Here is a 16159-nt window from a genome sequence, read left to right on the forward strand (position 1 = left end):
GAGTCACTATCAGAGYCCTCATYATGGCATGTCCTTTTCATAGGAGTTGAGGGAGACTACCAACAARGGAGGAGGTGTCACAAGGGTACTTGTGTCACATGACACACTTTTATTCTCTAAGGTCTTGCCTGAGAAGCTGTGAAAATAGCAAGTGAACAGTGAATCAAATTATTTTTGGAGGTCGCTAAACCATTGCAATCATATTGCTGGASATGATACCCACCTTTGCTTCTTCTAGTAGGTCCTGACATCCGTTCATGACCAGGGGATAAGTCTGGCACCRYACTGTGCACTRTGTCTAACAGAAAAACAGGGTCAACGATTGTCATCATCCCTCAATTATAAACATAGCTTGAGAAATAACGTAATCTTGTTTGGAAGGTAACTTTATGCTTTACAGATGTAGACTGACTGACTCCAGAATGGATTAGATTCAGGCCAGTGACYCCATTACAGTATGCAACCAACTGTGACATGTTTTGCTATGYCCCTGGGTTGGTTTGAGTTTGTTGCTGCTGGTTAGTACACTGTTGTAGTCAGACATGAGTTAACTAGTACCACCATAGCTGCATCTAATATTTATTTGTGCCCTAGACATGGGTTGCACCTCAGAGGCTAATGTGACTGTTTCGTCTAAATTACACTAACTTACAGTGGCATGGAAATACGATGACATTGCTAAAGTAGGGAAATAATTAGTAGGAAACAACTTTGACATTTTAGGATGTTGTCAAATGGCATTGTTGCCAATGCTGTTACTAGCAAAGTTAATGAAAAATGGCCAAAATACAGTGGTCCCCTCAGTCTTAGTTAGCTGGCTAAAGTTATACTGCATCTAAAGTCAATCATGGCAACAGCACAAACATGACAAAAGGTTTTCCTACTAATTAGTTCCCTGGGGTTACTACCTCATGAAGCTGGTWGAGAGAATGCCAAGACAGTGCAAAGCTGTCATCAAGGCAAGGGGAGGCTACTTTGAAGAATCAAAAAATAAAATCTATTTTTTATGATTGTTTAACACTTTTTTGATTACTACATGATTCCATATGTGTTATTTCATAGTTTTGATGTCTTCACTATTCTTCTACAATGTAGAAAATAGTAAAAATAAAGAAAAACCCTTGAATTAGTAGGTGTGTCCAAACTTTTGACTGGTACTATAAGTTAATAAAATCAATGATGCGAATAGTCAGATGAATCGATACCTGACACGGACATGGTGGTGCAGCGGGAAGATCAGAGTACCCTGAACCAAGAGGGTGTGAGTTCAAATCACAGGTGATTATGTTGAATAATAATTACTGTATAAATGAACATGCACATTGTAATATCTATGTCAAATGTGTAAGTTAAAAGCACTGTGTGTGTGTATRCCTAACCTTGCCACTAGACAAAGATCCATGAATGGATCAGTGGTTCACCAATCAGGGCCTTAATTRTTGGCTTGGCAACAGGTGTAAGGACCCATACATTTTTGGGAAAACATTTCTTTGGGACCATCAGGCAATGTCCTGACAACTGATACACAGAAAWMTTCCCGCAACATTCTCATGAAACGTATCTAGAACATTAATATCTTATATTCTGAGAACATGGCAACTGTGTTCTGTGTGTGTGTGTCTGGTAGGACGTTGATGGAATATTCTCCTAACCCTCAGAAAACTTCTTGCAATGTTCTTGCAATGTTCCCATAAAACGTTTCTAGAACATTAATATCTTAGTTTCTGAGAACATGGCAACCATGTTCTATGTATGTTTGGGGGGACGTTGATAGAATATTCTCCTAACCCACAAAAAACTGGGCACATGAATATTCTTGGAACGTTCGTATATCTTAAGTTCTAAGAACAGGGTAACGATGTTCTGGGTAAGTTCTATTTGACAATAAGTGAATAGTCTCTTGGAACTTGTCCTTGCACATCATTCCTATGAAAACGTTAGTTAATGACCTAATGAGACTCTTAAAGGAATGTTCTCTAAAGTTGTGGGAATGTTTGATGTTAGCTGGGAAGACTCATTCACAGGATCCCAGTTCACCTGACCTGGTTCCATCACATCAGCCAACCATATGCATGCAGAAGCAATGCATTCACAGCATTTCCCCGTCTCCAGTTTTCAAGCACTACTCACAAATGATGCCCTTCCCCCAACACACACATGCATGAGAAGACAGATTTTATCACGTGCTCCAGCTCTCACCCCATATAATCTACCCCCATTGTGTAATCGCCTTTACATTTTAAAATATTTTTTTATGATCTTTATCAAACTTTTTTTCCCACATTTTCCCACATAATAAATTAATTCATGTAAATACAAATCTGTTTTCACATCAATACATGACTTCATTATTAGGCTACTTAACATGAGTTACATATTTAATAGTGTCCTTGGAAGTTAGTAGTAGCTTTCTTTTTCTTTTTAATTCCGTTTTGATTTGTTTAAAAATAATGTTCTTAGGGACTGGCCTTTACCATGCCCATATGAACCCTAGTCTGTTTCTCTCCTCCTCTCCTCAGATCCCCACAGCTTCACCACTGGGTGGGTCCTTACCTTACATATTTCATGACTCATATACGCAGCCGAAGTCTTAATGGAGAATCCTAGTCGAATTATGGACTCTGGGGTACAATGTCTCACAGATGCACAAGCGCTGGTTAAGACTCTCTCTCTCTCTCTCCTCTCTCCCTCTCTCTCTCCTCTCTCCATCCTCTCTCTTTCTCTCTCTCTCTCCTCTCTCCCTCCTCTCTCTTTCTCTCTCTCTCTCCTTATCAATCAGTAGCTTGACCATTGGAGGAGAAGGCCTGGGGGATCTCACCTCTAAATTGTTCTAATACCTGTAACTTAGGCTATTATTGCATGCTGTTATGTTCACATGTTAGAGAAAGCTCCTAACTATCAGACAGGCTGGGGGACGCTTAATGGTGTGACACCTTCATTAAAAGGGACATTAACAAAGCCATGTTATTACCCTCCAGATTCAGAAGCCTAGGGTGCATTTTGATTTATTTTCCTCAACATTCAAGGCATTGCATACCTGATAGTCAGCCATGATAAGGACAGTATAATTCAAATCTAAACCAATTAAATTMTGTCCTTCTCTTCCCATTTCCTTGGTGACTCTTTACTTTGAACAATGTGATCCTAGAGTATATACAGTACCAGTCAAAAGTTTGGAAACAACTACTCATTCAAGGGTTTTTCTTTATTTTTACTATTTTCTTGATTGTAGAAGAATAGTGAAGACATCAATACTATGAAATAACACATATGGAATCATGTAGAAACCATTTTTTTTTAAACAAATCAATATACAGTATATTTTATATTTGAGATTCTTCAAAGTAGCCTCCCTTTGCCTTGATGACAGCTTTGTACACTCTTGGCATTCTCTCAACCAGCTTCATGCGGTAGTCACCTGGAATTCATTTCAATTAACAGGTGTGCCTTGTTAAACGTTAATTTGTGGAATTTCTTTCCTTAATTTGTTTGAGCCAATGAGTTGTTTTGTGACATGGTAGGGGTGGTATACAGAAGATAGTCCTATTTATGTCAAGAACAGCTCAAATAAGCAAAGAGAAATGACAGTCCATCATTACTTTAAGACATGAAGGTCAGTCAATCCGGAAKATTTCAAGAACTTTGAACGTTTCTTCAAGTGCAGTCACAAAAACCATCAAGTGTTATGATGAAARTGGCTCTCATGAGGACCGCCACAGGAAAGGAAGACTCATAGTTACCTCTGCTGCAGAGGATAAGTTGCAGCCCAAATAAATGCTTCACAGAGTTCAAGTAACAGACACATCTCAACATCAACTGTTCATAGGAGACTGCATGAATCAGGACTTCATGGTCGAATTGCTGCAAAGAAACCACTACTAAAGGACAACAATAATAAGAACAGACTTGCTTGGGCCAAGAAACACAATCAATGGACATTAGACTGGTGGAAATCTGTCCTTTGGTCTGATGAGTCCAAATTTGAGATTTGCCGTGTCTTTGTGAGACAGAGTAGGTGAACAGATTATCTATGCATGTGTGGTTCCCACCATGAAGCATGGAGGAGGAGGTGTGATTGTGTGGGGGTGCTTAGCTGGTGACACTGTCAGTGATTTATTTAGAATTTATGGCACACAACCAGCATGGCTAACACTGCGACAATACACCATCCCATTTGTTTTTCAACAGGACAATTTTTTTTTAATTTTTTTATTTAACCTTTATTTAACCAGGTAAGTTGTCATTTACAACTGCGGCCTGGCCAAGATAAAGCAAAGCAGTGCGACACAAACAACAACACAGAGTTACACATGGGATAAACAAACGTACAGTCAATAACACAATAGAAAAATCTGCATACAGTGTGTGCAAATGAAGTAAGGAGGTAAGGCAATAAATAGGCCATAGCGGTGAAGTAATTACAATTTAGCAATTCACACTGTAGTGATAGATGTGCAGATGAGGATGTGCAAGTAGAAATACTGGTGTGCAAAAGAGCAGAAAAACAAAAACAAATATGGGGATGAGGTAGGTAGTTGGATGGGCTATTTACAGATGGGCTGTGTACAGGCTGTGTACAGCTGCAGCGATCGGTAAGCTGCTCTGACAGCTGACGCTTAAAGTTAGTGAGGGAGATATACTGTAAGTCTCCAACTCAGTGACACAACACACCTCCAGGCTGTGTAAGGGCTATTTGACCAAGAAGGAGAGTGATGGAGTCCTGCATCAGATGACCTGGCCTCCACAATTGCCCGACCTCAACCCAATTGAGATGGTTTGGGATGAGTTGGACTGCAGAGTGAAGGAAAAGCACCCAACAAGTGCTCAGCWTATGTTGGAAATCCTTCAAGACTGTTGGAAAAGCATTCGTCATGAAGCTGATTGAGAGAATGTCAAGAGTGTGCAAAGCTGTAATCAAGGCAAAGGGTGGCTCCTTTTGAAGAATGTAAAATATAAAATATATTTTGATTTGGTTAACACTTTTTGGTTACTACATGATTCCATATGTGTTTTTTCATAATGTTGAAGTCTTCATTATTATTCTACAATGCAGAAAATAGTAAAAACTAAAGAAAAWCCTTGGAATGAGTAGGTGTGTCCAAACTTGACTGGTACTGTATGTTCAAGGTAAAGAAACAAGGCCAAGGAAACGAGAGCACTAAAAGGCGCTGCATGGTCAATCAGGTGTCGGCATTGGCCGTGCAGCATTTATGGTGATGTGGTCTCTGCAGAAGTGAGGGCATTCATACTTCTTGAGCTTTGCGGTAGCAGCGCAAAGATGTTGAGCAGAGCTGTTGTGAAGGGAGTCAAGGAAGTGAGTTTATGTTTATACAGGACCTCCCTCCCTCACCTACTGTCAACCAATCATGTCAATGCGGAGCTATACTGAGCCTTCCGCATTGTTGCAAAATTTGGGAGACGCACATCGATGCAGTACGGACCTCAATGTGGCCTCTGTCAGGCTTCCGGAGGCTCCGCATTTGCGTCATACCATCCATACRGCGCCTCCAACCACATTTTCGGATCAAGCACAAGTTGGCTTTTAGATTATATTTACTGAATGCAGACATACCATAATCATCAGGCTCTTTTCATGTCCTTTCATGTCCCCCCGGACCAAATGATACAATTATGCACCCGGGCAAGCCATTATAAGTTAATGTACTTGTTCCAGTTCTACCTCCAAACGTTTCTCTTGTAAAATCCTTTGCTTACGTTGGCAACCCAGTTTAGTGGCATTGCCGCAGACATTAGCGTTTCCTTTTCAAGATGCGTTGAGCTTCACAGCATGACATCCACATTATAGAGCAGGGAGAGAAATCACTAAATTACTGCTGCTTATTCCAGTGGAAGAGTGAAGATGCAATATTAATTTGACAAAATCAGACATACTATATGAATAGATGTTTGCATAGTGTAGAAATATTTAAGGTCTATTATGTTCCATTGTTTTCTAGTAGGTTCTCCCACATAACATACGACAGTTTACTATAGAAAACTATAGTACTTACTATAGAATTCTGTAATAAACTGTAGTATACTGTAGAATCCTATACTCCACACTGTAGTATCCCTTAACCATGTGTAGTACTTACTTTAACATTTTTAAGCATACTGGAGAGTTCTATACGACACACAATTGTGTAGTACTTACTATAGAATTTTGTAGTATACTGGAAAATACTATACTACTACTGTAGTTTCCCCCTCGATCGTGTAGTGCTTGCCATAGAATGTTGTAGTATACTGTAGAATATCATACTACATACTGTTATCTCTTGATCATGTAGTGCTTACTTTAGAATGTATTTCTATAATGTGTTTAATACTATACTACACACTGTAGAATCCCTCATATACGTAGTGTTTACTTAATTTTTTTGATCAACTGATTAAGCTTTACTACTAACTGCTAGCTTTGTCGATGCTGTTTTGATTTGAACGTGAGGTCCTTGGGGAGCTCATGCCAGGGATTTCCTCTGAAGTTCCCCCTCGATCGTGTAGTACTTATTATATAKTTTTTTTGTAGAATGCTGTAGAATCCTATACTCCATATTGTAGTATCCCTTTATTGATTTGATTTGATTATTTAAAAGCACAATACAACCACAAATGCATTTATACATTTCCATAACACAAAAAAAGTTTACAATTTCCATTGTGGTCCTAGTTCAAACATGTTGCACATTTACAGCTAACCCACATGAAAAAAAAWATATAGTACACTATGGTCTAAATACTGTTTTATTACTATATTTATAAACTCTAGTATTCACTGTAGTGTTTTTGTGGACATGACTGTAGTACACTATAGTATCAAATCACATTTTATTGGTCACACACATTTTTAGCAGATGATATTGTGGGTGAAGAGAAATGCTTGCGTTCCTAGCTCTAACAGTGCAGTAGTATCTAACAATTCACAACAATACACACAAATCTAAAGTAAAAGGACGAGCAATGTRGGAGTGGAATTGACTAAAATACAGTAGAATATAATACGGTATATACATATGAAATGAGTAACACAGAACAGTATATAAACATTATTAAAGTGACTAGTGTTCCATTATTAAAGGGACCAGAGATTCCATGTCTATGTACAGTGGCTTGCGAAAGTATTCACCCCCCTTGGCAATGGAATTAAAATAGATTTTGGGGGGGTTTGTATCATTTGATTTACACAACATGCCTACCACTTTGAAGATGCAAAATATTTTTTCTTGTGAAACAAACACGAAATAAGACAAAAAAACTGAAAACTTGAGCGTGCATAACTATTCACCCCCCCCCCCCAAGTCAATACTTTGTAGATACACCTTTTTCAGCAATTACAGCTACAAGTCTCTTGGGGTATGTCTCTATAAGCTTGGCACATCTAGCCACTGAGATTTTTGCCCATTCTTCAAGGCAAAACTGCTCCAGCTCCTTCAAGTTGGATGGGTTCTGCTGGTGTACAGCAATCTTTAAGTCGTACCACAGATTCGAAAAATGGATTGAGGTCTGGGCTTTGACTAGGCCATTCCAAGACATTTAAATGTTTCCCCTTAAACCACTCGAGTGTTGCTTCAGCAGTATGCTGAGGGTCATTGTTCTGCTGGAAGGTGAACCTTTGTCCCAGTCTCAAATCTCTGGAAGACTGAAAGAGGTTTCCGTCAAGAATTTCCCTGTATTTAGCGCCATCCATCATTCCTTCTATTCTGACCAGTTTCCCAGTCCCTGACGATGAAAACCATCCCCACAGCATGACGCTGCCACCACCATGCTTCACTGTGGGGATGGTGTTCTCGGGGTTAGGTATTGGGTTTGCACCAGACATAGTGCTTTTCTTGATTGCCAAAAAGCTACATTTTAGTCTCATCTGACCAGAGTACCTTCTTCCATATGTTTGGGGAGTCTCCCACATGCCTTTTGGCAAACACCAAAAGTSTTTGCTTATTTTTTTCTTTAAGCAATGGCTTTTTTCTGGCCACTCTTCCGTAAAGCCCAGCTCTGTGGAGTGTACGGCTTAAAGTGGTCCTATGCACAGATACTCCAATCTCCGCTGTGGAACTTTGCAGCTCCTTCAGGGTTATCATTGGTCTTCATGGTGCTGCTAGCTTGGTGGTGCCCCTTGCTTAGTGGTGTTGCAGACTCTGGGGCCTTTCATAACAGGTGTATATATACTGAGATCATGTGACAGATCATGTGACACTTCGATTGCACACAGGTGGACTTTATTTAACTAATCATGTGACTTCTGAAGGTAATTGGTTGCACCAGATCTTATTTTGGGGCTTCATATCAAAGGGGGTGAATACACGCACCACTTTTACGTGTTTTATTTGTTTCATTTCACTTCACCAATTTMGACTATTTTGTGTATGTCCATTACATGAAATCCAAATAAAAATCCATTTAAATTACAGGTTGTAATACAACAAAATAGGAAAAACGCCAAGGGGTATGAATACTTTTGCAAGGCACTGTATATAGGGCAGCAGCCTTTAAGGTGCAGGGTTGAGTAACAGGGTGGTAGCTGGCTAGTGATGGCTATTTAACAGTCTGATGGCCTTGTTATAGAAGCTGTTTTTCAGTCTCTCGGTCCCAGCTTTGAGGCACATGTACTGACCTTGTCTTCTGGATGGTAGTGGGGTGAACATTCTGTGGCTCGGGTGGTTGATGTCCTTGATGATCCTTTTGGACTTCCTGTGACATCAGGTGCTGGAGGGCAAGCAGTGTGCCCTCGGTGATGCGTTGGGCAGACTGCACCACCCTCTGGAGAGCCCTGCGGTTGTGGGCGGTGCAGTTGCCATACCAGGTGGTGATACAGCCTGAAAGGATGCTCTCAATTGTGCATCTGTAAAAGTTTGTGAGGGTCTTAGGGGCCAAGCCAAATTCATTCAGCCTCCTGAGGTTGAAGAGGCGCTGTGGCGCTGTCGTCACCATATTGTCTGTGTGGGTGGACCAATTCAGATCGTCAGTGATGTGTACGCCACTGCGGTCCCATCGACGTGGATAGGGGCATGCTCCCTCTGCTGTTTCCTGGTGTCCACGATCAGCTCCTTTGTTATGTTGACGTTGAAGGAGAGGCTATTTTTCTGGCACAACTCCGCCAGGACCCTCACCTCCTCCTCCTCAGGCTGTCTCGTAATTGTTGGTAATCAGAGCCCACAGTCCTTGGGAGCGAGTCACGTCGGTGGCACTATGTTATCCTCAAAGCGGGCGAAGAAGGTGTTTTGCTTGTCCGGAATCAAGACGTCGGTGTCCGCGACATGGCTGGTTTTCCCTTTATAATCCGTGATTGTCTGTAGACCCTGCCAAATACATTTGAAGTCGGAAGTTTACATACACCTTAGCCAAATACATTTAAACTCAGTTTTTCACAATTCCTGACATTTAATCAGAGTAAAAATTCCCTGGCTTAGGTCAGTTAGGATCACCACTTTATTTTAAGAATGCGAAATGTCAGAATAATAGTAGAGTGAATGATTTATTTCAACTTTTATTTCTTTCATCATATTCCAAGTGGGTCAGAAGTTTACATACACTCAATTAGTATTGCCTTTAAATTGATTAACTTGGGTCAAACGTTTCAGGTAGCCTTCCACAAGCTTCCCACAATAAGTTGGGTGAATTTTGGCCCATTCCTCCTGACAGAGCTGGTGTAACTGATTCAGGTTTGTAGGCCTCCTTGCTCGCAAACGCTTTTTCAGTTCTGCCCACAAATTGTCTATAGGATTGAGGTCAGGGCTTTGTGATGGCGACTCCAATACCTTGACTTTGTTGTCCTTAAGCCATTTTGCCACAACTTTGGAAGTATGCTTGGGGTCATTGTCCATTTGGAAGACCCATTTGCGACCAAGCTTTAACTTCCTGACTGATGTCTTGAGATGTTACTTCAATATATCCACATCATTTTCCTGCCTCATGTTGCCATCTATTTTTGTGCAGTACACCAGTCCCTCCTGCAGCAAAGCACCCACACAACATGATGCTGCAACCCCCGTGCTTCACAGTTGGGATGGTGTTCTTCGGCTTGCAAGCYTCGCCCTTTTTCCTCCAAACATAACGATGGTCACTATGGCCAAAATGTTCTATTTTTGTTTCATCAGACCAGAGGACATTTCTCCAAAAAGTACGACCTTTGTCCCCATGTGCAGTTGCAAACCGTAGTCTGGCTTTTTTATTGCGGTTTTGGAGCAGTGGCTTCTTCCTTGCTGAGCAGCCTTTCAGGTTATGTCGATATAGGACTTGTTTTACTGTGGATATAGATACTTTTGTACCCGTTTCCTCCAGAATCTTCACAAGGTCCTTTGCTGTTCTGAGATTGATTTGCACTTTTCACACTAAAGTACGTTCATCTCGGAGACAGGGAAGTCAGGAACCAAAACACCTTCTTCAGGGAAGTCAGGAACCAATATACTCAGTCAGTTAGGAAAGCTAAGGCTAGCTTTTTGAAAAAAAAWTTGCTTCCTGTAGCACTAACTCCAAAAAGTTTTGGGACACTGTAAAGTCCATTGAAAGTAAGAGCACCTCCTCCCAGCTGCCCACTGCACTGAGGCTAGGAAACACTGTCATCACCGATAAATCTACGATAATCAATKATTTCAATAAGCATTTTTCCACGGCTGGCCATGCTTTCCACCTGACTACCGCTACCCTGGCCAACATCCCAGCACCCCCTGTAGCAACTTGCGCAACCCCTACCCCCCCTGCTTCTCCTTCACCCAAATCCAAACAGCTGATGTTCTGAAAGAACTGCAAAATCTGGATCCCTACAAATCAGCTGGACCCTCTCTTTCTAAAATTATCCGCCGCAATTGTTGCAACCCCTATTACTAGCCTATTCAACCTCTCTTTCATATAATCTGAGATCCCCAAAGATTGGAAAGCTGCCGCGGTCATCCCCCTCTTCAAAGGGGGAGACATTCTAGACCCAAACTGTTATAGACCTAGATCCATCCTGCCCTGCCTTTCTAAAATCTTTGAAAGCCAAGTTAACAAACAGATCACCGACCATTTAGAATCTCACCGTACCTTCTCCACTATGCAATCTGGTTTCCGAGCTGGTCATGGGTGCACCTCAGCCACGCTCAAGGTCCTAAACAATATCATAACCGCCATCGATAAAAGACAGTACTGTGCAGACGTCTTCATCGACCTGGCCAAGGCTTTCGACTCTGTCAATCACCGCATTCTTATCGGCAGACTCAAGAGCCTTGGCTTCTCAAATGACTGCCTCGCCTGGTTCACCAACTACTTCTCAGACAGAGTTCAGTGTGTCAAATCGGAGGGCATGTTGTTCGGACCTCTGGCAGTCTCTATGGGGGTGCCACAGGGTTCAATTCTCAGGCCGACTCTTTTCTCTGTATATATCAATATATCTTGCTGCTGGTGATTCTCTGATCCACCTCTACGCAGACGACACCATTCGGTATACTTCTGGCCCTTCTTTGGACACCTCCAAACGAGCTTCAATGCCATACAACACTCCTTCCGTGGCCTCCAACTGCTTTAAATGCTAGTAAAACTAAGTGCATGCACTTCAACCGATTGCTGCCCGCTTCCTCCCGCCTGACTAGCATCACTACTCTGGACTGTTCTGATCTAGAATATGTGGACAACTACAAATACCTAGGTGTCTGGTTGGACTGTAAACTCTCCTTCCAGGCTCACAATAAGTTTGTTGAGAATATATCAAGGTTTGTTCTAGATGCAGACAGTATCATGACAGACCCCTGGCCTTGGTGAGTAAAAACATGACCCATCCCCCATTAAAACAAACAATGGTGATACTGTATATTACTGTAATCCTCACTCACAGCAGGGCTCCACCTCCCTGGCACGTAAGGACAGTACAGAGACTCTATGCCCATAAACTGGCACCGAGAAAGGGATGCTTGGATCCCATGGTAGGGGTGGAAGCCGTGGAGAGAGTCAGTGAACCACCGGCCAAGAATGGTATCTAAAAATTGAAAAATGGGCACAACATCTGAGATGGGATGAATCAACTAGCCAAGCTTGAACATTATCATAACACACTGAGGGTTCTCTGAGGGTTCTCTGAGCTACCATATTGTGTAACCCCAGCCCAGTGTAGAAGTGGTTCTCAGGACAAGGTTGCATATATGATGCATATGTATTTCAAGTGTTTATTCTAAAGCTAAGCACATGCAAATGAGGACATAACTGTGTGTGTGTGTGTGTGTGTAAGAGACTTATACACACAAGCCTTCTATAGAAGAAGAAGGCAGACCAGCTTTAGAAGCAGTCTTACGGACATTAGCTGGAGCTGAAAGTGGGGTAGATTTTGCAGCTTTAATTACTAGAGGGATTTACCCCTGAAAGGCTCCTGCCTGAATTGAAAAGAAGGAAACAAAGAAGAAAGAAAGAAACAAAGAAGTTGTTTGTTGATGTTGCTGTTACTGTATTATTAGTACTTGCTAGCACGTAATACCCTGTGCATGTTTCTCTGTATGTCTGTCTGCTTGTCCTCTTCCTGTGTGTGTCTGTCTTTTTTGTTTTCCTATTTCTCTGTTTCTCAGTATATCACAGTCCCCCAGTGTGTGTGAGTATCTGCCAGTGTCTCAGTGTTTATCAGACTCCCCCATGATATTCACTCACAGTTCAGAGTCCGACCCAGTGGGCAGCTGCTCACGCCTGTCTCAGTCCAGGGCACCAGCTGTGTTCCAACGGACCACTAGCCTACTAGGACAACTGGCTCCAGCAAATCAATGGAGCTAACAAGCTAAGGCTCTCATCCAGCTGCAACTCTGCACACATGCTGTCCTCTCCATGGACATGAATTAATTATTCAATACACTCCAGTCCTTTTAATTTAGCTTTTTTCTATGTGTTCTTAACTGTGTTCTTAACTGACTTGCCTAGTTAAATAAGAKAATATTCAATGTTTATTGAAATCTGACCTCTGGAGCCTTGTTGTTCATCAACTCAATCACTAAGGGCTCGATTAGGAAATGACGTACTTCTCAGTAGTTGGTATTCAGATTTACCTTATGAAGGTTCATAATGGCATTTGCAGGTGTGGTTCCCTTGCGCGCGCTGAATAAATGTCATTCAACTGTTGAAAACCCTCCCACTTGCTGGCCAACAGATTTTCTCGTCGAGTTTTCATTCAATAGGTTTTTCAGTACATTTATCTTAAGTAATCCCTTTAAATATGGTGTACCTTTAATTAGAATTTTGACAACAGACCAAAATGCATTGAGAGAACGGGTAAAAACAAAAATAGGGATCAATGAAAGAATGTCATGTATGCATCTTCATCTCAATTTCAGCACCAACTGATAGATTTTAAAATACTCTGATTTGTTAGATTATTTAGGAACATTTTAGGGTTAGGAAAGTATGTATGAATCATTAAAAAAACTGGTTTGGAGAGCATTTACGCTCTCCAAACCAAAAAAAGTGGAAAAAAGTGTACAATAGGTGTTGAACAATAGTCCTATGAATCTACCCTAATCCTCACTAATCATGGAACTGTGATGACAACGGTCAAGTCGTCGTGAACCATATTGATTCAAATAGGATACAAGTTCCAAATTATTACAATTATTGCACAATGTTAGCCTAATATGAGCCACTAATGCTAACGACCCTCAGGAATAATTAACACAGACCTGACAGAGGAAAGAAAGGTCAACGGAATGGAATGGAATTATGCAAAATGTAAGATACAAATTGAAGAGAACTAACACTAAAGTGACAGTTATAAATGTATATGGGTATTACTGATGGTGGCTCCCAATAGTGGCTAATATTTCACATGATACAAATTGTAAAATAAAATGGAAAAAAGCCCGGGCATAGACTATAATTAAAACATTATAAAGTACCTACATCAACTCAGCATGTTCAYCCCTACAGAAGCTATGATGTCCAAATTTCATCCATGCAAAAAAATTCTGGCATAAAGATAACGGCACACCTATTTATTGTCTATTTCACTGAGGAAAAGTTCACGTCATGTTGATATGATTTTCAGTTTGCTTCCATTTAACTGGTTTCACATTCGTATCCAGGGATCATAAGGGGAAATTATCTAAAACAATTGCTATGTGTATTTACAATCCCCTTCTCCAAACGGATTACTCATTTACCTAGCTCTTATCAATAGCTCTTATCAATTTAGAWATTACAGCGCATTGAGAATGCTGTTATTTTTAGCTATGGAACCGGCAGGTTTGCATGACCTTATTCATGGTTTCCTCGGGCGTAAAAGTGGTGGAATTATGAGGGAATTAAGTCAGTCAGAATAGGCTTATCTGTATTCTGGGTTCTTCAGCTGTCTCCATAGGAGAACCTTTTTTGGTCCAGGTAAAACCCTTTTTGGTTCCAGTTAGAACAATTTTGGGTTTCATGTAGAACCCTCTGTGGAAAGGGTTCTACATGGAACCCAAAACAGCTATATTTGGAACCAAATTTTTTTCTTATATGGTGACACCCGAAGAACCCTTTTAGGCCGTAGATAGCACCTTTTTTTCTAAGAGTGTAGACACACCTACGCCACACCTTKATTTCTTTGATCTCCACCCCAAACGAAAAGTGCTATTCTCATGCTTCAGTTCAAGATCAGAATACGCATAAAGAGAGAAGTGCGCGTGCTTAACTCGGGTCGAAATCGGGGCCTGATTGATCTGTTGAGTCTGCTTTAAGTCAATTACCCTGTTGAAAGACATAGCGACACACACACTGACCTATATTCCAGTGCAATATCTTGGAATTATGGTTCAAGAGTATATCACATACATAATTTAAAGAAAATGTGCTGTGACAGTCCATCTGTGCATATCTAGAGTGCATTATAGTGCACTACAACACCATAATAAAGTATGTGGTAATCATCACTATAAAATACAGTATAGCATATTACATCATTATTGACATGCTTGTACTATGATCTGGATGACCAACAGTACTGATAGGTTGGTCACTCCCAGCCTGTGTTACAAAGACAAACCCTGCCCACATTTGTCAAGAGAGTAGTTCATTACAGGACATAGAAGGTCAGGGTTTGCAATAACAACAGGGTGGGAGACTTCCTATCAAACTTGTGATGTCAGTCAAGGGATTTTTCAATGAAAGAGGTTAGATAAACACAAGCAGCCCTGGAATTGCCCAACTCTGGCCTGAGGTACTCTCAATATTTGGCATCCGTCGTGGGAGGGTAAATCCGTTGTTTCCGTTAATTACGGCTCCTGGCCTGACATTGTTATTGTCAGACAGTGTAGGGTTGTGAGGCAGACAGGTCAAAGTGCAGAGGAAGACACATCTCATCGGATTGGCTGGCTTTCTCCTTATCAGTGATTTAAGGCCTTTTACGGTACATATTTCCAAACGGAAAGTCTGAAAGTTTCCCAGAAAACAAAATGGAAAGACAAGCACCCGAACCGATAGACACATACACTCACACATTGACCCTCACTGAAATAATAAAATACCTCAAGGACGTAATAAACAAAAGGAAGCTCATATGGTAAGAAATTGAAGTGATAGGACCATTTTTCTCAAGTGATGCTCTACCAGCCCAACTAGTATTGTTTGAGTGTGTCTCAGATGTTTTTTCTGCATTCACCTGTTCGTTTACGAGCTTGATACATTATTAAAGGAGTTGCTTTGCACGCCTCCTAAAGTGACACGTTGGTGTCTCTGAATGCCCTGTCAGAGATCCAACAGAAACGGGTTTAGGCATGGCTCTGCACTCCTGCCCTCCCACGCTATGACTTTACTGTTGCAAAACAGTAGCAAGCACAGACACCTTACTAATAACCTTGTTTGCCATCGTCATCTAAAACATGGGAATCTTCCTTTCTGTTAGTGGTTTAGATAGGCTGACGTGTTATATTGTCAATATGTTTTACACAATCTATAAATATCCTGTTTCGCCGGCATCATCCGCCCTATATCCCCTGCCAGACTGGCACTCGTTCGTCCCTTTCAGCGGATCTAAAGATGGTTTCACAGTTCAGCTTTTAAAGATTATGGTTAGAAGTTGCTGATCTGACTGCAACGAGAGCCATAGGGGCTCTAGTTGCGTATTGTACTGAACAGTACCATTTAGAGGCTGTATTTGTATGTACAGAAAAGGCTAAATATGCCTCCGCGTAGCAGGTAAGTTGTGATGTGATCCATGTGGAGTGCTGCAACATGCTAAGTT

Source organism: Salvelinus sp. IW2-2015, linkage group LG7, assembly GCF_002910315.2.
Source record: "Salvelinus sp. IW2-2015 linkage group LG7, ASM291031v2, whole genome shotgun sequence".
In the NCBI taxonomy this organism is placed as follows: domain Eukaryota; kingdom Metazoa; phylum Chordata; class Actinopteri; order Salmoniformes; family Salmonidae; genus Salvelinus; species Salvelinus sp. IW2-2015.